We start from the raw sequence: 23313 nt of genomic DNA, 5'->3' as shown, positions 1-23313 counted from the left end.
AGATAGAGACTACACAAGCTATGTTAATATCCTGATATTGGGCAATCAGCTCATGGACTGGCTGGCTAGCTCTTGGGCTCCAATCTCATCATTTAAATTCCTGTAAATGCTTCAATAAAATTACATGCCCTGGGCCTTTGGAATTGCTCGAGAACAGCTGAAATCTTGAACGATAAATCTATGGTCTAGTTTACTAAACCTATGGTCTAGTTTACTCTAAAATTGGAAGTGAGGTGAATATTGCACATTACACGCTTTCCCACAATTAAGCCACTTAAAATTATAGCTCTGAAGACAATATAGAAACATGGGAAATGTTTTAATACAATATTAAATGGAAAGAATAAGATACAAATTTGTCTTTAAATTACACTGACAAATATGTAAAGAAAGATAGATAAATAGTTAGGCTGAGGGAAAAGACCATAAAGAATTATACCAAAATACATTAGTAGCTGCTTTACAGTACTGGATTCTAAGTAAATTTTTCTTTTCTATATTTGCTGTAAGATAATCATATTACCTTCATAATTTTAAAAAATTAATATATAATCATTTTTTTAAATTGACCCATCTGTTTGCTTTATAATGTTTAACTTTGCTAGCATACTAACACTGCTAGTTTAAAACTGTAACATCCCAGAAGATGAAAATGACTATAGTTTTCTAATTTATTTCAATGTTACTAATAATGCACTGGAATTTTACATAAAGCTGTTTAAACCCAACTTAAACCACCTTTTGGGACCAGGGTAAGCCTAACCTCACTAAGCTATAAATTATTGAAACCTCATAGCTGAGGCTCAGTTTGGTTGAGTTCTAAAGTGAGTAGCAGCAAAAATCATGTTGCCACTTGTTAGGCCATAGCTTCCCTGAAAATGGCTATAGACTCAATGATCTAGCTCAGAATAAATAGACCTCAGTTATTTTCCAGAGAAAATACAAGCCTGAAGTTTCTGCTAACTAGTATATATGTATACCCACAGCCAGGAAAGCATTATGAAAGAAAAAGATAATAAAATCAGACTATTTAAGTGCTTTTCTCTGCCCTCCACCCTTGGACACTTTCTTTATAGAGCAATTCCCTTGACTTTTGGCCTCTGAGAGTTCCTATTTTTGAGCCAGTTTTCCCTCATCTCACATCTAATCATTAGACAATGTGTGTAAATGAGTGAAAACGTGGATTTCATGTCCAAGAAATTTTCTTGTGAAATTTAAACAGAAAAGACGGGTCAGTTTGTAGTCCAGCCTCCCCCAAACTATCACCGTGGATTTCCCACATCAGTCATCTTATCAATTCTTACTGGAACCATGTCAGTCTCCATTAATAAACATGGTTCTAACATACAAATTCAATCATATTATGAAATTTAATATGTCAAATGGCAAAACCATAACATAGAAAGTTTACGTAATTAGAATATTAAAGAACTGTCAATCAGTTGTAAGACTTTCAGTCCCACAACAGCAAGTGGCCCCATTAATATGGAAAGGAGCAGGATTTGGTCAGCTTTATTGTTTTGTCCATCAGCCACCCAGGGGGTCGTTCTAAGAGCTGAACTTGATTCCAGGAAAAGGTCTGCCCTGAGAAAATAAAGGGAAGGAAACAAAGCTTACAAAATTTCAAGCCAAAATTTTAACCATTTGCCTGCTGCCAGTCACTCTTTTCTATTTGCCAGACAGTGTACCTCCACCTGGTTGAGTGTCAGGACTTCAAGACTACAGAGCTGAACTGGAACCTTCAGGAAAGGGTTAGCTTGCACACCAATGCTCAGAGCAGCATTACTCCCAATAGGTAAAAGGCAGAAACAGCCCAAGTGTCCATCAACAGTTGAGTGGAGAAACAAAATGTGCTATATACATACAATGAAATGTTATTCAGCCGTAAAAACGTATGAAATTCTGATGCATGCAACAACATGGATGAACCACAGAAACATGATGCTAAGAGAAATAAACAGACAATAGGACAAATATTGTATGATCCCACTTATGTGAAGAGCCTAGCATAGGCAGTCATAGAGACAGAAGGTAGAGTAGAGGTTACCAGAGGCTGAGGGTAGTGGGAATGGGGCGTTCTGGGTTAATGAGTAGAGTTTCTGTTTTTGTTTAATGGGTAGAGTTCTGTTTGGGATGATGAAAAAGTTCTGGAAGGGGATAGTGGTGGTGGTTTCACAACAGTATGAATGTACTTAACGCCATTGAATTTTACACTTAAAAATTAATTATTAAAATTGTTAATTTTATGTTGTACATGGTTTTTCATAATGAAAACATTAGAGAGAAGGCTTGAAAGATCACATATTTGGGATAAAAATAAAATGAATCCCACTTAAACAAGACTGTGGAGCACATTTGCATCCTTCTGTAACACTTTTCTATTTTTCGCAGTCCTCATTAGGAGAATTTCTTCAAGATGTCATGTAGTATCTCCTACTTTGCAGATGAGAAGAATAAAAAAATAATAATTGTCCCAAGTTAACCCCTAAGCTGGATATTCAAATGAGGACACCCTCATTTCCTTTCTGTCTTTTAGCCCAATGACCTGTATTCCATAACTTCAAGGTTATGAGACACTTACCTTATGCTATAAAGAAAGAATATGTGTTCCTAATTTAAGTTTTCTTTCTCTGCTTTTCATATAGCCAACACCCACAGAATAAAATTACCCTGCCATGCACACATCACATGCTCAGTAAACATTTTTCCATCATTAAAAGCAATTTATTATTCACATATCTGATACCAAGCAAGGTGCTATCGTTAGTGAGTTAAACAATCCCTTTCTGACTCATGTTGGAATCTGAGAAAAACAATACTCATACAGAAAGAGACATGAAACAACCAGATGGCAACCCTTGATTTTATACTTGAAGACATTCAAATGATAATTCCTTAGCACAGATTATTTGAGGGGGGAGAAAAAGGTTGGGGGATGGGTGGTTCCCAATAAGATTACTGATGATCCATAAGGACCAGAAAGCATGAGCATTTAAGGATTATTTTCCAGATCCACTTATTACAGTTCTTTAGGGCTGAGGACGTGCTAGCTAATAAAGTAACATTGGACTTGCTGACATGGGAAGGTTTCAATATCTGGTTCTTACTCACTGAAACATTGAGTTTCAGAATTTTATATATTCCATTTACTCAAACTTTCAAAGCAGAAGGAATGTCTTTTCTAAGGTTAGTTCTAAAACCTCAATGGATCAGAGCAGCATTTCCCAAACTGTTTTCTGGAGAATTTGAGGGAATCAAGGAAAGGATTCTGTGGTCAATTAATTTGAGAAATTCTGCTAAATAAAATCTCCCCCTTGAAGACTTACCATGCACTTGAGCATCTTAACATTTACCTTCCCTGTAAGAGTATAATCCACTCCTCACCTCTGCTATGCTTGCATATGGAAAGAGTATACTTCCTGGCCCCATGGAGAGGTGTGGTCATGTGACTTGCCTTTGTCAATGGAATATGAGCAAATATCATGTGTACCATATCTAAGCAGAAGCTTTCAATGTGCTTGAATAATTTGGGTCAGCGTCTTTGTTCTTGTACTCTGCCATGAGAAGACTGGGTCCCAAGTAGGGACTGTTCCTTCAGCCTAGATCCTGGAATGAAAGGAAATGTGTGGGACTCAGCAGGGCGAAGCCAAGCCCAAGATGACTTACAGATCTGGAAGCAAGAAGTAATGTCAGGAGAAGCTTTTGGGTCTGAAAACAAAATACAAAGCCCCAGAAAGAGTAAGTCCAATACTAACTGCCAAAATATTAATCAGTGGTCAGGGACTTTCTAGTTCAGGGAAGCTGCTACCAGGAAGGGACTTGCCAGTGAGCAGAAAAGAGGTGTTAGCCTTGAAGAATCACTGTTTATGGGGAAAATCAGTAAAAAAGATAAGGAGCAGTGTCCCTTGGAGATGCAGCAATGAAGGACAAGAAGGAAGAAAGTAAAAATAAGAAACCTGCAGAAACAAAAAGAAATAAGACATCTCAGCTAACCCTGGGTCACCCCACCACCATCACTAATACTATCTATTTAAATAGACTGAACTTTATTACAGTGACAGAAAATCATGCTTTTGATATAGAAAACTTGTCCACAAAATGCCTGGGAATAGAAAAAAATCCAACCAACTGCATATAATACTACTATAAGAAGAAAACAAAAATGTACACGATATTTCAGTGAATAAAAATTCTCCCCAAAAATTTAAGCATAAAGCAGAAGATACCTATAACTCAATATTACAAATTGAATTGAGTATTTTCAAATGAACATATAAATACATATATTCAAAAACTAAGCATAAAATGGACAAGAAACAGGAAGAAATATAATGAGAGTTCATCTTACTAAGGACAGAAATTTTTTTAAAAAGACAAAAATATCTCAGAAACTACAAGATGCCCCAAGGGAGAATAGATTCAACTGGAAATTACATGCATTATATAATTGATCAAATGAGTAAATGGGTTGGTGTTGTTGAGAGTCAGGGTTCTAACTGTAAAGAAAAGAAATAAAAAATGGAATGGAAAAAGCAAGGAAGAACCTATGGGATTGGATTGGAATTGGAAGTAACAATATCAACTCATAACAGATTTAATCATTTTTAAAATTTCTTTGAATTGTAAAAGCAATTACACTCCAGTTAGCTGTGAGCACACTTGGCACCCTGGTTTTGATTTCTAAATATCATTCCCAACTAAAAGGAACCAGGACTTCTTGCAGAAATGACTGACTCCAGGGCTAGGACAGGGGAGGTAAAGATGAATCTGGAATATTTGGTTGTGCCAGAAAGGAAGGAAGTGCTTACAAAACTGATAGAGATATGTCAAAAGAATACAGGAACTAGCTTACAAGGGTTCCCACTGGCCAAATCTACTAGCAATTTGAGCATCCAAACAAATGGATTATAATTAACAAAATAGGAATCCGTGAGTAATTGATAAAACAGAGAAAAGGAGAGGAGAAGGCCTTTCCTTAAAATAGAACAAAGACTGATAAATGTGAAAGGAGTGGGGTGCACGCTGGCTTTAAGCTTCCATTCACACCCTTTGTCCAGGCGACTTTGTCCAGGTCACAATCTGCCTACCTCTATTCAGTGGTCTTGGGAGCAAAAAGAAGCAACTTTTCCAGATCATCGTTGTCTAAAACCAGAGTTCTCAAGAGAATCATTAAAGTCAGGGGAGCCAAGAAAAAATAAATTCATACATAAGGCACGGCAGGGTGGGGGGAGAAGAAGTGAAGCAACCAGAGGTCACAGTATATGGGGTGCTGATAAGTCCCAGTGATGGGAACGTTGAGTCTCAGATCTGCTGACAACAGAGAAGAAAGCTGATAACAAAGAAACAAAAGACTGCTCTGCAATTCAGAAGCCCTCAAAGCCACAGAGCAAGAATAAGAATTATGTGGCATGAGCTACATAACTTCCCCTCTTGAATCATCACAGACATAAATCATCCATCATGGAGCTCTTTCCTACCGCTCTTGGACACATCCTCAGAATCTTTCTCAACACAGCAACCCACTGGCTCTTCATCCAAAGCAAAGGACATCTTCTCTATGTGTGTGAACGTTTTATGAGGTTGGGGGTAGAAAGTGGAAGAAAACAGGAAAGGGAGCCTCTGGTGCTAAGCCTCAATTCAGCACCCATGTTGGTGACAGACCTAAATCAGGGACTGTCATACTTAAGAGTACAGTACATATATTTTTTTTTAGATACAGTAAATTTTAGAGAGCTTTCAACCCACACAACTACTAAAATTTTAATAATTATAGCAATCTGGCACCTTAAAAAGTTAATTCCTTCCCAGCAATAAAGAATTCTTTCTCTAAGCAGTCCAGAAAGTTTGCATTTAACTATGGAATGCCAGAATCAGGATGCCAAACTTTCAATAAATGTACCTGAAGCGCTGGAAATTTTTATAGTCATCTAAACCAAATGCCAATCAAAAGCTGGTGTTGAACTTTTACACCTCCATTTAAGAAATCAGCAGTGTAGACCAGGGGGTTCCCAGGGACATAAGATTTCCACCAGTTTTCCTACGTTCCCTAAAGTCACGGGAGGCTAGACCTCTTAACTACAAGCACTGGTAAGTATCTTAGGGAAACAGAATGTGCAAGAGTTTTAAAGTTTTCATAATAAGGCTAGACCGTGGCCCCATTTCTCTGAGGTCCAGCTTTCCAGGCCTCGAAGCCCACAATTAATTGCTCAGCTTCTCTAGGGTGACAGAACCTCCTACTAGAAGCTCAAGTGGGTGACTTCATGTGAAAATTGGTATCAGGCTTCATACATTAGAGCAGGAGTCGGCAAACTTTCTGTAAAGGGCTAGATAGGAAATATTTTCAGCTGCGCAGGTCGTATTGTGTGTCACAACTACTCAACTCTGTTCTAGTAGAACAAAAGCAGCCATAAACAACACGTAAACAAATGGGCATGGCTGTGTTCCAGTAAAAGTTTATTTACTGCAGGCGTTGGGCTAGATTTGGCCCAAGGCCACAATTTGCTGAGCCCTCCTGACAGTGTGTTGAGCGTGGAGTCCAGATGAATTAACTGCAAAGCAGTTTTTCCGATGCAGGCTGCCAACTCCCACCCCCACCCTTGGTATAGGACATTGCCTTCTGGTGGCTCCACACACCTTTGTTTTAATATGCAAGGGGACAGTCACATACTGTCAAATACATCACTGCCTCCTGATTTCCCTTCAAAATGCTATGGAGACTACTAAGAGTTAGCTTATCAGTGTCCTCTCCGGCACAAGAACCTGGGGGCTCCACCGAAAAGCCATCTAATGCACAATGCAAATGCCATCACTGGAAATGCATTTTTTGCACCCTGAGCTTGAGTTTGCTGGAAAAGTTCATGTTTTCTTTTTCATTCCTCACCCTGCATGATGATGGCTTCAGGCCTTTAGCCTGGGCCATATTTAGGTTGTCAGGAGATGTGAACAAGTTGTGAGGGACAGCCGCACACTGGCAGCAATTACTAGCGGGTAACAATCAATGGGGGTCTTTTGTTAGCATTGTGGGATCACCATTGCGTCAAGGAAGTAAGTGTCCCAGTGGTTTAGGCAAAAGCTGAAACGGACAAGCAATTACACCCTGGCTGCTCACAAGCCACAAACCTACACTTACTCCATCAATTAATCCTGCCCAAAAAAACAGGGGTTGTTACCATCCACCACCTGCAGTCTACTGAGAGTAGCAGTGGCGAGACTCACAGAGGTTCTATTTACAGCGCCAGGAAATGCATCCTTCTTGCTTTCCCGGAAAGCGTGATTACCTTATTCCACTGTGATTCCTTCTGTAAACAGGTAAAGGCCATGTGACAGCCACTTGGAAATGGAAGACTTTGAAACTTCAGTCATGTTTTTCAACTCCAGAGATTTATTTATCAGGCACAACGACCTGACCAATTGCTCCAGTATGGAGGAGACACTCTTGATAATCCATAACGCCCATGTTGACTTGCTCTTTTCCCCTGCATTTTTGCTTTTTACACTTTCTTGCCTTAAAGTCATGTGACTTGTACAAAAAAAATCTAAGGTTGGGAGTTGAAAGAAAGGTCCATTGTGATCATCGTCCAACCCTAATTTCCATGAAGAATAGAAGCACCTAGAATTTTTCCTTCGAGGGACATAAAGTCAAAATCTCATCCCCACTTTGTATCACCTAGTTAATACAGCCTCCTCCAAGAAGCCTGCTCTGTCTGCAAACTAGATGCAATCTCTCTTGATTCTGAACTTCCATAAGAATTCTTCTGCACCACTCAATACACCACAGTCAGGCGGGCCTTGTGCTTCCACACGCACATGCCTCATCCTCCCCACCTCGTCTACATCCTTGAGAGCAGGCTCCAGGCTCCATCCATCCTTACAGTCTCCACAGCACCCAGAACAGTGCCTCAAATCAAGTAGGGGCTGAACAAATGCATCATGAATGAACAAAGCAGTTCCTGCCTCTGTCTCTAGGACTCAGGGGACTCGCATAAGCACAATATTTGACACTACAAGTCACGATGTTATCACATGGGACTTCCCCTTCAATTAAGATTAAAAGAATACAGAAGATCTGTGTTTCCTTGATAATAAGAAAAATTCAGGGGTGACCGGATGGCTCAGTTGGTTAGAACGCGAGCTCTTAACAACAAGGTTGACTGTTCGATTCACACATGGGCCAGTGAACTGTGCCCTCCACAACTAGATTGAAAATAACGGCTTGAGCTTGGAGCTGAGCCGTCGGTGGGCAACCGATTGGCTTAATGGTTAGAGCATGGTGCTCATAACACCAAGGTTACTGGTTCAAGTCCCACATGGGCCAGTGAACTGCACCTCCACAACTAGATTGAAAAACAAACACTTGACTTGGAGCTAAGCTGCGTCCCCAACAACTAGACTGAAAAACAATGACTTGACATCCTGGAAAAACACACTGTTGCCCAATATTCACCAATTTAAAAAAGGGAAGGGAAGGGAAAGGAAGGGAAGGGAAGGGAAGGGAAGGGAAGGGAAGGGAAGGGAAGGGAAGTAAAGGAAAGAAAAATTCAGACAAAATCAACATCAGACTTTTCTATGAGGCTATTGAAGAGCTGTGGAAGCAAGGCTTGATGAACTCAATTTCAGAGAGAAACAGTGTAATTGCAAATAGGAAAACATAATGCCACTTGCAAAATGATACTGAATTAGTATCTTGTTTGTCCACAATAGGGACTTGCATTCAGAACAACACTGGGCTCTAAAGTCAGCTAGAAGATATGGGGGAAGCCAAAGTGAGTGGGATAAACAGAGATTCCTATGGTCTACTCCTTGGCAGCTCCAACAGACACCCTTCTGCACACTGGGTCAGTATCTCACCCCCTAGAACATTCTTCTCAGGGGGGAATTCCTGCCAAGTTCCATAGGATGGAAAGCTGGCGTGATGCCTCGAGATGAGAACAGATAATGATGAATGAGGCCAGTTCCCAGCGAGGCTTTCATTGAGAAGTTTGCTTCTGAGCACTGACACTTTCTCCCTGGATCACTGAGTAGTGCTATTCCACAGGGGCCCCCAAGAAATGGAAAGAACATCCAGCCGGAGGAATGTTTCTCATTTGGAAATTGGCTTTGTGGAGAGGTAATTATGTCCTAAGGTAAATTTTAAATATGAGAAAGGACAGCCAGTTCCATATATGAAATTACTCCATTTAACTTTATAACCATATCTTTCCTCAAGCAGTTAAGTTAATTCTTAGATGAAGGGCTTGACTGTCCATTTTTACTACATGTAATTTGGTATTCTGTAACTTTCACAGCTATTGGTCTATCATTTCTATGTGAAAAATCATGGAGCTTATCAGGAGTGTAGTTTCAACCACTCAGCCATATCTACAGGGCCTGCAGATTTATGACAGAAGAGGGACACTTCTCCAACACAGTTTGTTGTAAATAGATTCCTGGGGCCACTGGCCTGTAGGGAGGCCCCTTTGTGATGTTTTACTTGGCACCTAGGTTTGGCACAACCTGAACTAGACCTAACTATTTCTGACTTAGTACATACATGAAAAATGGGCTCTCCCCTGGTTCAGTGTGCAAATCTGTAAAGTGGAAATAGCAACATTTACTTATGTCACAAGAAAAACTACAGTTTACCATTGACATTTTTATATTATAATTATGAAAATGAAACTAAATGACAAAAAGGTATTATTATTATTATTATTATTATTATTATTATTATTGCAGCCAAGACACCAAAAGAAAGACATGGGAAAGCAGGATTTGTTTATGTACAAAAGAGAGTGCTATACCGCCATGGACTTTATTCAGAAAAAAGAAAAAGTGGGAAGAATAAGGGAAAAAAGTTATTTTAACTAATGGAAGATGGAAGAAAAACAGCAGTGACATAAAACATTGGTCGAATCTTCCTGGGGACCATAGGAATTTCCCCAGATTGGTCAACCTCACAAATCACATGTCTTCATCTTCCATTTCTGACAAAATGAGTTTGATTCTGTAAAAGGTTTATTCCCCAGTGGCAATATCAAAGACAGTGGTTCTTTCCCTGTTTGGTCCAAACCTCCCTCTGAAAATCTGGTAAAAATCTATGGCTTTTATATTCATTTAAAATTCACATAGGCACATCACAGTAAAAACGATAATTATAAAAATAACATCTAATGTTTAGAGAACACTTTGGGGCCAGGCATTGTGTTAAGAGCTTTATATGCATCTTCTCTTTTAATCCTCACACTAACCCAATGAGGCAGCTACTATCTCCCCCATTTCACAGATGACTAACAAAGCTTAGAGGTTGAGTAACTCATCCCCCGGGCAAAAATTGACCTATGATTATAGGGATTCTTGCTGAGGCCCACCCAGAGTCGACTGAACATGCACATCAGGTTGGGAACTTGCCCTCCACAGACAGAACAGGTGACACAGAGCTCTTCAGCATGTCACCAAGAATGTCCTAAATTCAGAGTTTGTTCTAAAACATCATAAAACAACCATATGGGGAAATCTAAGATGGCGGAGTAGATAAACACAGTGCCTGCGTCTTTCCGTGAACACATTAAAATTACAACTAAATTATGGAACAATCTCCAGGTTGATTAACCTGGAGAACCATCCGAAGTCTAGCTGAACAGAAGTCCTATAAAACTAAAAATATAAAGAAGCCACGCCAAGACTGGGGCAGAGACTCAGAACAGACCCCAAACCTCCATGCAGTGGTTGAGAATCAGGAGGGATATCTCAGCCATGAAGGTTCCCCCAGAGAAGCAAGGGACCCCAACCCCACACCAGGCTCCCCAGCCCCAAGTACTGGTGCCAGGAAGGGGAGCCCCCACAACATCTGCCTGTAAAAAAACAGTGGGTATTCCGATCATCTGGGTGGGAAGGAAGGCTGCAGGAAACCCAGCCGTCCTCTTAAACAGCCCACGCACAGATTTGCTCATTCGTAGGCACTCACCTTGAGCTCCAGCAGAGGGACGGTGACTCAGGAGGTGTCGGAGGCGTATGGGGGGCAGATTAAGGTGTGAGGCTCGAGGACAGAGAGAGGGCTGGAGGACAGCTGCCATTTTCCCTGTGAGAGGTCCTCCTTCCGTGCAACCTGCAGGTGAACACCATCTTTTCTGTGTTAAGCCCTCCCCCACTCGGCCAAATCTGAATCTGATTGGCCTGGCGAGCTCTGCTCACTCCACCCTGCAGACTCACTGGGACCCCACCCCTCCCAAAAGCAGGAAGTACTTTCTCCACAAGCAGCCAACTCCACCCACATTGCACTCTTTCTTGGAAAACGATCGGAGTCCGTTAGACCTCAGATGGGCAGCGACTGGCCTCAGTGTGCTCTAAGACTTTTGCTGAGTCTCTCCAGGCTCAGCACTGGCACCAAACCAGAATTTACATTAACCTGGTGACCAAAACTCTTCCTACTCTAGAGATCCCGAGACCCTGCCTCACCCAATCTGCCTACCACATGAGGCTCTATCAGTGGCTGCACCTTAAAGGGCCAGCAGGTGGCAGCAGGCCTCAGAGTGTCCTAGCTTTTTGCGGAGCTACCCTAGGCCGGATACTGGTAACACATGTCCTCAGTTCGCAGCATGGTCTCTCCCACACAACTCCAGGTTTAGCACAGGCAGCAAACAAATGCAGATGACTTTGTAGCTCCTACTAGGTAGCCCCCAGCCGGTCAAAGGCAGTGGGTGACCTGGGCCAGCACCAGAGCCCCTCCCAAGAGGCCCCAGAACCAACATACTTGGAGGTTGGCTTCAGACCACAGCAAAGCACCACTCAATTAACCCCACAAGCAGCACACACAAAGGGTGGACTCAACAGGCACCAGAGCCCACAGGGGTCAATCCCATTTAGTGAGGTAAGCACCTTGCACTACAGCCCATAAGCTGTGGACATAGCCAAACCCCACAGGGTCAATCCCACCCACTGACACGCCAATAGCAATCAAGGCTCAGTTATAACAGAAGGCACATGCAACCCACACAAGGGACACTCCTGGAGCACCTGCAGCAGGTGACCAGGGAGACTGTGCCAGGGCCCCACAGGGCACCTACTACCTAACGCCACCCAGCTAAGACTAAGAGACATAGCAGTTCTACTTAATACATAGAAACAAACACAGAGAGACAGCCAAAATGAGGAAACAAAGAAATACATCCCAAATGAAAGAACAGGAGAAAACTCCAGAAAAAGAATTAAGCAAAATGGAGGCAAGCCACCTACCAGATACAGAGTTCAAAACAATGGATATAAGGATGATCAAGGAACTTAGTGAGAACTTCACAAAGAGATTACAAGCATAAAAAAAAGACATAGAAACAAGTCAGAAGAATTGTTATTGAAGACTACAATAACTGAAATGAAAAATGCACTAGAAGGATTCACCAGTACACTAGATGAGGCAGAGGATCGAATCAGCAATTTGGAAGACAAGGTAGCATAGAACACCTCATTGGAACAGCAAAAAGAAAAAAGTATCCAAAAAAAATGAGGACAGTTTAAGAGACCTCTGGGACAACATCAAGCAAAACAACATTCGCATCATAGGTGTACCAGAAGGAGAACAGAGAAAGCAACGGATTGAAAACCTATTTAAAGAAATAATGACTGAAAACTTTCTTAACCTCGCAAAGGAAATAGACATACAAGTCCAGGAAGTGCAGAGAGTCCCAAACAGGATAAACTCAAATATGCTCACACATTATAATTAAAGACACATTATAATTAAAATGGCAAAAATTAAAATGACAAAGAGAGAATCCTAAAATCTGCAAAAGAAAGGCAATTAGTAACTTATAAGGGAGCTCCCATAAAAATGTCAGTTGCTTTCTCAACAGATACTTTGCAAGCCAGAAGGGATTGGCATGAAATATTCAATGTGATGAAAAACAAGGAACTACAACCAAGACTACTCTACCCAGCAAGGCTATCATTTAAAATTGAAGGACAGATAAAGAGCTTCCCAGACCAAAGGAAAAAAAAAATGCTAAAAGAATTCATCATTACCAAATGAGTATTACAAGGAATGTTAGAGGGACTTCTTTAAGATGGAAAAAAAAATCAAAATTATGAATAATAAAATAGCAGTAGCTACATATCTATCAACAATTACTTTCAATGTAAATGGATTAAACGCTCCAATCAAAAGTGTTAGGAGAGCTGAATGTATAAGAAAACAAAACCCTTACATCTGCTGCCTACAAGAGAATCACTTCAGATTGAAAGATACACAAAACAGAGAAAGAAAGTAAGTGGATGGAAAAAGATATTTTATGAAAATGGAAATGAAAAAAAAAAAGCTGAGGTAGCAATACTTATACCAGACAAAATAGACTTTAAAACAAAGACTATAAGAAGAGACAATGAAGGACCCAGTAATCCCTCTTCAGGGTATCTATCTGAAGAAACCCAAAATGCTACTTCAAGGGGACATGTGCATCCATATGTTCATTGCAGCATTGTTTACAATGGCCAAGATGTGGAGGCAACCAGGGTGTTCATCAATAGAAGAATGGATAAAGAGGAGGTGGTACATATATACAATGAAATATTGCTCGGCCATGAAAGGAAATGAGTTCTTGCCATCTGGGGTGGTATGGATGGATCTGCAGGGTATTGTGCTGAGTGGAGTATGAGACAGAGAAAGACAGATGCCATGTGATTTTGCTTATGTGGAATCTAAAGAATAAAATAAACGAACAAAGCAGAAACAAACCTATAGATACAGAAAACATTTTGATGGTTGCCAAACGGGATGGGGGCTGGGAGTGTGGGTGAAAAAAGGAGAAGAGGTTAAAAAGTACAAATTGGTAGCCACAAAATAGTCATGGGGATGTAAAGTAAAGCATAGGGAATATAGTCAATGCTATGGTAGTAACTATGTATAGTGCTAGATGGGTACTAGACTAGTCAGGAAGATCATTTCTTAAATTATATAAATGTCTAACCACCATGCTGTACACCTGAAATTAATATAAAATAATAGCGAATGTCAACTAGAATTGAAAAATTGTAAAAGGGGGGAAGAAAAAAACAACATAGACATGTGTGTATATACAAGCATATACTATATACACGCATCTCTATGTATGTATGCATGAATTGCCATGTCTAGAAATTAACCATTTTTATTTTTGATGCAGCTCTCTAAAGTTGCTTAAGAATGATGAACTCTTTCATCTCTATCCAGCTCTGTTACCTGATAAGAGACGGCTATCAGGTGTTTACACCCCACACACACACTCATCAAACAAAAACTGTGTTCCAGCCGCTGTGAGCTTCTGCATCGACCCTTGGGAGGTGTCAGATAAAGTGCTACCAACCAACAGACAGATTCACAGTTCCTCAACTGACATTGAAAATGAATAAAATATTACCCTGGGCCTTGAAATCCCTCTCAGACCCATTACTGATGACCCTCCCTGTCACTGGGCTGCTCTCTGAGCTGGTGTTTAATCACAGGCAGGCAATGACATCAGAGGTCTGGCGCTGGGCTTGTCAGCAGGTTCTGGGGGAGGGGTGGTTAATGTTAAGTGCCACTGAGAAATCCCGGGAGCAGTCGCCAAGCATCCCAGACAGCCTGCAGCCGGCATCCAGGTGAGCCAGCACGGACTGGAGTGGCTCCCTGGCTGGCCCTACGCCGCATGTCCACACAGGCTTGCTGAAGGGTCCTTCAGCATCTCATCAATCTTCCAAAGGGAGGTTCAACCTGAAGAAGTCAGTGTTACCTGCAGGCTTCCAAGCATCTGCTCAATGGCAAAGCAACTTTAGGAAGAGGGTGCTGACTATCAGGGTATATATTTCCCTCTTCCTTCCCAACAAAAGTCTTTGAAGTCCAGGTGGCAAGCAAGAAAACCTCTCTGATTATCGGAAGTTGTCAGAAGAAGTTATCCAGTCCTCCGATTGTGGGAATCAGCAACGAGCTGGCTGCAGTTCTAAAAAGATGAGTTTTCCAGCTAACAAAGAGCTGAGTTCTGGGTCAAACACGTGTGCTGATCCCCTACCCAAATTTAGTAGCTTGCCACCACCAGCCAAGGGAAAAAAATGAACATAAAGAAAATTCAATCAGAACGTCATGGAGGTCCTTTAAAACTACAGTGAATGAAATGTGTTTTGGTGTCAGCCATTTCATCCGGCATGAAAAATAAAATATCCACATAAAGCCAAGATGCTTTTTCCAAACACCATCCTGAAGTTATTTACCAGCCTCCAACTTTCCAAACAAGCAGTTGTTGATTTGTTTATTTGTTACAGAACCAGACACACATGGCTGCTGAAAGCAATCAGACAGGGGGGTGGGGGGGATGGTGTGGTGTGTGAAAAAAGAATTCAAAAATAAATTGATGTAAAGAGCAAAACATACTGCAAAAAAAGCTCAGGACTCAGGCATACCTTCCAAGTCGTGTTATTCTGTGCTATTCATACCACTTTCCTTATTTATGTAGAACAATTTTTGTTTTCTTTTCCAGAAAGAATGCTGCCAATCGCCAGAGGCAGACATGTTTATCAAGCTGTGCATCTTGAAGTCTGACATAAAATCTGTGGCCTTTGGTACAGCTGAAAAACACTCTGTCAACACCATGGAGAGAGCAAGCCCGTGGCGCTGGCCTCGACCCAAGGAGTGCAGGGGAATGGACAAAAACTTGACACGAGGCCAAAAATTACAAGATGAGGGAAAGTCAAACTTGAGGCGAACAAACCTTTTCCATCGAGTCTGTTTAATATCTCGTGCAAGCATCCAAACCACAAATCGGTCAGTGCTGAGGTGAAAAGACAAGTTTTTCTCCCTTTTGGAAAGCTCTTTTGCTTAAGCTCCTATGAATACATCAATTATATTAGCCCTGAAAGTGTCTGTCAGTGCAATGTTAAAAGGTCCACTATTTTACAGACTGCCCATTTTAGAAACAAAATACCCTTCAAACTCCCTGCCCTGAATTGCTTGGGCCAAAGAGAGCTCCAGAGGGAGAGAAAAAAAAAGTGTAAACTCTGCTGGGTTGAGACAGAGAAAAGCCACCAGTTTTAAGTAAAATTGTATTAATATTTGCCCGCTTAATAAAATCCCGCCAGCACTTGTGTGCTTTCAGATTCTTCAACAAGTCAGGAACAATGTTCTTTTGTGACAGAAGGTGTGAGGCCAAAGAGAAAGTTGTCAAAGAGCCCCCACCCCCTCCAGCCCAAGTGTGCTTAGAAGTTTGAGGAGACAAGCTTAGTAACAGATCTGCCACAGAAATACTCTGTCCTGAGTTTTTCCTTCAGGGCAGGTCTCTGGATTCCCAGATGAGAAGTCTACAATATCCGGATGCCACACTGCATCAGGATTGTATCGAGAGAAGCCCAAGATGGTTTGAAACAGCCCACAGGCCTTTGCATAGAGATAGAAAATAATAATAATGATGACAGTTCATAAGTGTGCAGCTTCCAATGGACCTGGTAATCATCAGTCAATTGCAGTCACCCTTGGCTAAACTTCCAGAAGTGCAGCAACCTCACGCTGTCATTTTCATACATCATGTGTTCTTTCCAGAGTCCCTCTACCCCTGCCTCTTCCTGTCGTGTCTGTCCCCAATCTCCGCCACCCTCTGTTGCTTACGTTGGCCAACCTGCCTGAAATGGGAGAGTCTGAAGCCTTCATGCTAAGAGCATAGCCAACATTCCACAAGATTTATGTCACAAAAGCCTGCAAAAATGACAAATAGTGGGAAAGAGGGCCAAAAGGGGATGCAAAAATAAATCCAACCATGAGTTAACCAAAGGTGGCCCAGTACCTGTCCCTAGTGGGTCTTAAGATATCTTAGGGGACATGGACCCAATAAGAGAGAAAGAAAATGTTACATGTCGTTATAATATCCTTGTTTTCAATTCAAAACTTCTTTGGAAAAATTTACTTTTTTTACCCTTAAGTCAAAATCCAAATGTGTCACAGTAGTAACCAAATATCTAGATTGATTAAGTGGATGGCTAGGCACAGGGAGGGGCGGTTCTTTTCTAAGATATTTACATCTGTTCTCTAAAAAATAAGCAAAGGTTGCCTGAAGTCACTGCTGTCATACAGCTCCCACATGAGGGATGAGACCGGTCACACTGGAGGGGAACGTTCCCATAAAGTAGTCTTTTGTCCCAGCCACCATTTAATGACATAGTGCAAATTTTACCCTACCAAAAGTCACCAACTTTAGTAAGCTACGACCTACCCAACTTTAGTAAACTGTGACCTACCCCAGCCATTGTGACACCAAAAATTATTCTTAACAACATATAGAGATGCCTCTGACATAACATTATATGAACGAAAGCAAGATAGGCAAACACATTTGCAATAGAATCACAGCTATGGAAATACTCTATACAGATGGTTGGCTTATAGATGATTTTTATTATTTTCTGTACTTTGTATTGTCTAGGTGTTCTATAACAAGTAGGGATTCATTTTATAATTAAAAATAAATGTTTTAAAATAGAGTAAAATCGCTAAAAATCATCACCTACTTCTTTCAAGCACAAGATTTTCCTTACTTCAATGGCTTGGGGCCTAAGACTCTACTTTTCAAAACTAAAATGACACTGTTAAAAATATATTTCTGTTTTGAAAGCTATTTTCCTCAGTATTATTTCTGATGCATAGTAGTATTGTTGTCCTTAACAGAAATGTGAGAGGACATCTACTTGATTTTATACATACATCTAGTTTATCAGAGCTGGAATTCTCTAGAACTGCATTGAGATGTGATGTGAGTATAAAGTACCCACCAAGAATTGAAGACGTGGGGGGGAAAAAAGAGAGAATGTAAAAATATCTCATCAATATACTTTACACTGATTACACATTGAAAGGATATTTTGGAGATGTCAGGTTGAATAAAAAATAATTTTAAATGATTTCCCCTGTGTCGTTTTACCTTTTTTAAATGTGGCATCTAGAAAATGTAAAGTTACCTATGTAACTCACATATTTATACTGGACTGAAATGATCCAGAAAAGAATTCTGCATATGTGTGATTCAATTACTCATCTACCATCTTTTAGAAACATAAGAATCCAAGTATGCACAGACTGCTTGCCCAAGCCATACCTACGGCCCCTGTTCTAATTTGTATTATATTTTCAGTGGTCTGATAACTTCAGTTGTTTCTGAGCGTGGATGAATTGAGGCCAATTCAAGGACAACCGCACTTACCAGCTGCACCTACAGGTAGTCTTGCCTTCCTCAGACTGACACGACCTACATAGTTCAGAATTCTCTAACTCCCCAGTGTCTGCAATGGGCAGCCTCTATGCCTATGAATTCGCTCACACATCTGTGCAGCACTTCCTTCAAAGGGTGCAGTCCCCACTTGCAACATCCTTAAATACTGTTAGGTCCCAAATGGCTGTGCCAAAGGGACTTCCTCTGTGTAGTTCTGGGCCATTTCTCAAAGGGCCCCTCGTGCGAGGAGACTGAAAGTGATTGTTCTTCAAAAGGACAGGGAAAATATGAAAGGAAGGATTATATCTGCCTGAACTGCCAAACCAAACTCTGAGAAGCAGGTTCTCCAGAGACTGACTCACATCCACGTGATGTTTTCCAGGGGCCATGTTTTCACCGGAGGGGGAGGTGTGCATTCAACCTTCTGGCCAAGGCTACTCCAACTTTTTTAGCCAGCCCACTCCACAGCAAACGTGTACCTAGGGTCCCTTTTTCTTCCCACTCAGAGCTGCAGCATCATTAGAATTAATGAAACCCTGATGATCAACATGAGGAGTAAGGACACACTATCTTTGCAGTGCAGAGAGGCAAGGGGATGATAAAAAGAAAAAGGGAAGGGAGGGGAGGGGGAGAAGGGGACAGCAGGGGAGGGGAGGGGAGGGAAAGAACAAGTAGCAAAGCCTGCTGGTGCACAGTACCCATCACCCAAAAGTAACAAGTTATATTCTTCCGTGAGGGGCTCTCTCTGACAAGGCAAATCTGTGATTCCCAATCCCCTTCAGGACAAAAGAAGGAAAGAACTTAACTGAATTTTCCACTTATGATAGCCTTCTCCCTGTAGTTTATATTGTTGTTTGAAGGAAAGGAGAGAATGTCTCTTGAATGCGGGCAAACCTCAGCCACTACAGCCTGGTCCAGGCAGCAAGAAGAGACCCAGGAAGCCACAGGTGGCAGTTACTATGTCAAGGCTCATGTGACTGAACTGAGTTACTAACTGCTGATTATTCCCTCAAAGATGACTAACGCACAGCCCTAGTCTAGCAGTTCTCATGTTTTAAAATAAGTTTCCATAGGTTTCTCTTTAATCAACCTCAGCAAATTCAGTGTCTTCATAAAACTAAAGTCCCTTTCATTCCAAAGGAATAGCTTCAATGTGAATTTTCCTCTGGGGATGAGAATTCAAAATCCTTACCCTGAGTGTGCCATGCTACCGAACTATCTTCATTTTTCTCCCTGAATTGTTTTGGCCCAGCCTACAAATTAAAATGTTAAAGGAAATGAAATCATAAACATAAAAAGAACAATAAAGATCATGATTTGTTTGATTTTTAGATTCTTACTATTAAGACAGGATTTCGGAAGCAAAAACTACACTTAATTACTTTTAAATATACCTCCAAAATCACTACATTAAAGGGTGACATTATAAGCACATTTAATTGACATGATGGGGAAGGCGGGCTGGCAGCCCACAAGAAAGAATCGAATTTGAAAGAGAATTTGTTAATTTTAAAATGTCATCCAAGTAATTACAGTCATTATACCTCCCCATGTGCAGCAAAGAAGTAAAAATACCAAGCTCTCCCGCAAATTTTCCAATATATGTATGCTGTTAAAACAGACACGTGCGCACACAAACACACACAGTGAAACCAGATTTTAAACTTCAGCTCGCGCTTGCCAAGGTTCACCCTAGAGCAAATATTTACTGCGGAGTTACAAAGTTTTCCTAAAAGAGGACCAAAAGGGAAGCGTTTACAAACGCGCTGCGAGTACTTTCTATGCGCGGGGGCCACAAGAAAGATATAGTTTAATAAAAACATTTATGGACTTTGAAAGCAAACACAATCCAAGAGGTTTGCACATGTGGGAAAAGATATTTCAGCCTAACGCGTTTTCTCTTGATCCTTTGGCTGTTTGCAGTGAACAAGCCCCCGTTTCCTCCGAGGCCCCGCTAATCCGTAGTGTAAAACATTCTCAGGAAACAAATAAAAGAATCCGATGCTGCCATCGGGGACAGGGGCAGAGATGTGGCTCTTTTATACGCAGACAAAAACTTTCCAGAATTTACGAAGGTCGCTGCACTGGGGTTCTCTAACCTAAACCATCCCCACCTCCTCCCCCACCCTGAGAAAGTCTCTAACTGCATTCCCCTGCGTTCATTCTCCCACCCCATCAGCCTACCCCGCTTCTTGGTTCCAAAATGAGCCCCACATGTGCAAAACAATTAGAAAAAAAATACACGAGTATGCGTCCTCATTGTTTCAATGCTTTTGGCCCTTGTCTGCACTGCTTTCTCCCTGCCTGCGAGCCCACTATCTGGTCTCAGAACTAAAGTTTTACATTTAAAGTTAGCATTTTGCACGTTCACTCCATTTTGTTTGGCCACTGAGTCTTAGGGGGTGTGGTATCCTTTTCGTCATTAGTGCTTTTGTACTTCATTCCCCAAGAACCTCATTCAGGCTGTATCCAACTACCACAGGGCTGATGACCAAATGGGATCTTAAAAGAAATAACTGCGCTATTTACAAGTCACGCAGATAGGAAAAGGAATCAACACCGAGTTTGACAAACTTTTGAAAAAGACCTTGTGGGGGGCCCTGCTGCTCTATCCTTGGGCTCTATCGCCCCCTGGTGGCATCTCCGAAACAAACTTGGTCAGGGCTCCGCGGCTCAAAGGTTCAAGAGTCCTGCCCTTGGTGGCTGGAGCCGCTCTCTGGGATGCCCTGGTGCCAACTGGGGGGTGTGAGGACGTGTGGTTTGGAGAAACAATAAACGTGGAGGGAAAGAGAACTTCGGGAAACCCATCCGGCAAAAAGGTTTCTGGATTCCCACCCCCACCCCCCAACAAAAGAACATTAGAGCTGGACAAAAATGCCAAGATCCTAAAACAGCCCCTTCATTTTACAGAGGAGAAACTGAGGCCCAGATAGATGATGTAATTTGCTCGGGGACTTCGGTTGCTATTGACTAATCTCCCCACCCTTGGTCACGCTGCTATTTCTGAATGACGAGGTTTGGGAGTCCAGGCCGCCGGCAAATATTGAGGAGTCGGCCTTATTCTGTTGGAAGATGCAAAGGAATGATCAAATGAGGGGGCGAACAGCACCGGAGACTTGCAGGCTTCAGCTACACCCGTTACACGGGGGATGGGGTGGGGCGGCTTTCGGGCCACATCGCCCCCTCGTGGGAACGCACTGCGCCCCCCGCACGGACCCGGAGCTGCGGGACCCTGCTTCCCAGGCCCGGGGCAGGCGGCTGGGCGAGACACAAAGCAGGCCCTGCGGGCGGCGCTCGGGGCTCCGGGGAGGGCGGCGTGGGCTTGATTGATTGATTCACAACGTTTAACCCCCGCCGCCTCTCCAGAGGCGGCCGATCCAGCTGTGGCCGCGGGCCTCGTGTGGCCGCGGGCCGGACCTGCGCCCCCTGCGTCCCCACGCCCCGCCCCAGCTCCGGAGTGAGGCTGGGGGCGGCAAGGGGGGTTGATTTACAGCCGCGCCGGCCGGACTCTAGAGAGATCACTTCAACCCGGGAAATCTACTCCCAAGGCTCAGCCCGGAAGAGGCCCGGAAAGGGGAGAGGCGCCCTGGCCAGCGACAGCGGAGGGGGCGGAGGGCCGCGAGCCTCAACTTCCCGCGCCGGCTGGGTTTCCGAGAGCAAACCCCACCGCGTTTCCTACCTCTACCCACCTTTTATGCGGGAGCTGAGCTCACGCGAGAGCTGGGGGCCGCAGCGTCTCTTGCCCCCCCGGACCGCTGCCCAAAGCACCCGCCGCTCAGTCCTCTGGCCTTTTCCACCCGGCTGGGCCCGGCTCCCGAACGCAGCGTCCCGCCGTGCGGGGGACGCCAAATCCGCACCTTTGGACCCGCCTTTCGTGCGGGGAGCAAAAGAAATTTAGACGCAGAGATTAAAGAGGGTCTTGGGCGAAGCCTGGAGAGTCCCTAGGCCCCACCTCTATCTGTTTAAACACATTTTGCTCCCTTTTTTGCAGCACAGAAAACAGACATTAAGAGAGCAGCGAGATTGTGCTTAGAAACTAGGTTCTCTTGTAAATGGCCTGAGAGTTTACCTTGCTGAGTTAGTTCTCTACCTCGCCTCGTCACTGTCCGTACTCACTAAGAGAAATAAGCGCTCGCTACAATTTTGGTTTTATCTTTAACCTCTGTATGATGCTCTCTGATCATGTCTTGCTTCGGAGAAAGAAAATACAATAGTGCAATAAAATAAGTAACCCATGGTTCAACTTGAACCGAAAAATCCGAGGTGGTAGTTCTAAAGTAAAAAATAATTTATTCAATTTTCCTACCTATATGTGACTGGGTGTGAGGAGTTTTCCTACCTACACTTTGGGAAGTTGATCACTAGAAACTGATGGGGGGGCGATGATGATAATGTGCAGCTTCTTCTTCTGCAGACACTAGGGACGATAAGGTGTTAGGTTAGACAATTACCCACTGTTAAGATGTCATGGAGACTGGAGTTCATGTGGGCACCCTCACCGTTCTTTTCCAGCTACACAAAAATCAACAAAGCACAAGGAACAAAAACGCAATGAATCCGATGCCTTTTTGTAAGCTGAGGGCTTAGTGGCAATTTTCAGAAAGATTTTTTAAAGTGATAATTTTGTCCACTTTAGATCTGTTTTTAACTACTTACTGCAATAATTATAGGATAGAGTAATGGAACGTGAATGTACAATTACTCTGCTTGTACCTATAAATGGACATGTTACTTAGGTATTGTCTTTTCTCCTCCCTTCTCTCTGAAAATGCCATTAGCTCTGAGTCTGGCCTTCAAGCAGGGGCAGCACAAACCCCTCTCTTCCTGATAAACCCAAACAGAAAAGCAGGTATAAAGACGAAGACATGAGACGTGGAGGTCCATACATTCCAGGGTCCCATGCCCAAAGTCACTGCCTAGGGTTGGCAAAACAAAGGAGCTGTCTCTGACTATAGCGACTTGTGAGTGGAAAGAAAGTCTTCCCTATCTGTAATCCGGACCCCAAAATGAACCCCTACAAAAAGTCACGCGGCTCTGACAGCAGCTCCATCCAAAAGCAGCGATCCAACCTCGGCCCCAGTGGTCCCGCCAAACTCCATTCCCGGGAAGAACGTGGCTGGGAAGTTTAGCTTCACCCTCCTGT

General features: G+C 42.6%; 1 long non-coding RNA gene across 7 annotated transcripts in view; it reads right to left on the bottom strand.

Annotated features, from left to right (window-relative positions):
• The window catches only part of LOC148758328 (uncharacterized), a 228676-nt gene extending 206581 nt beyond the window's left edge, over positions 1-22095 (bottom strand). For 3 of the 7 annotated variants that reach the window (XR_016021040.1, XR_016021047.1, XR_016021038.1), the window contains exons 1-2: positions 21860-22090; positions 10943-11083 (exon numbers count right to left, since the gene is read on the bottom strand). This is a non-coding gene — a long non-coding RNA (uncharacterized LOC148758328). Of the gene's footprint in view, positions 1-10942; positions 11084-21859 lie in introns of all 7 variants that reach the window. The other 4 variants (XR_016021046.1, XR_016021045.1, XR_016021044.1 and 1 more) reach the window with 4 other exon arrangements.
• Between the last annotated feature and the right edge of the window lie 1218 nt (positions 22096-23313).

Source organism: Rhinolophus sinicus, chromosome 4 (assembly GCF_057876585.1).
Source record: "Rhinolophus sinicus isolate RSI-liver-muscle chromosome 4, RSI-T2T, whole genome shotgun sequence".
In the NCBI taxonomy this organism is placed as follows: domain Eukaryota; kingdom Metazoa; phylum Chordata; class Mammalia; order Chiroptera; family Rhinolophidae; genus Rhinolophus; species Rhinolophus sinicus.
This window is presented reverse-complemented; position numbering and strand designations above follow the sequence as displayed.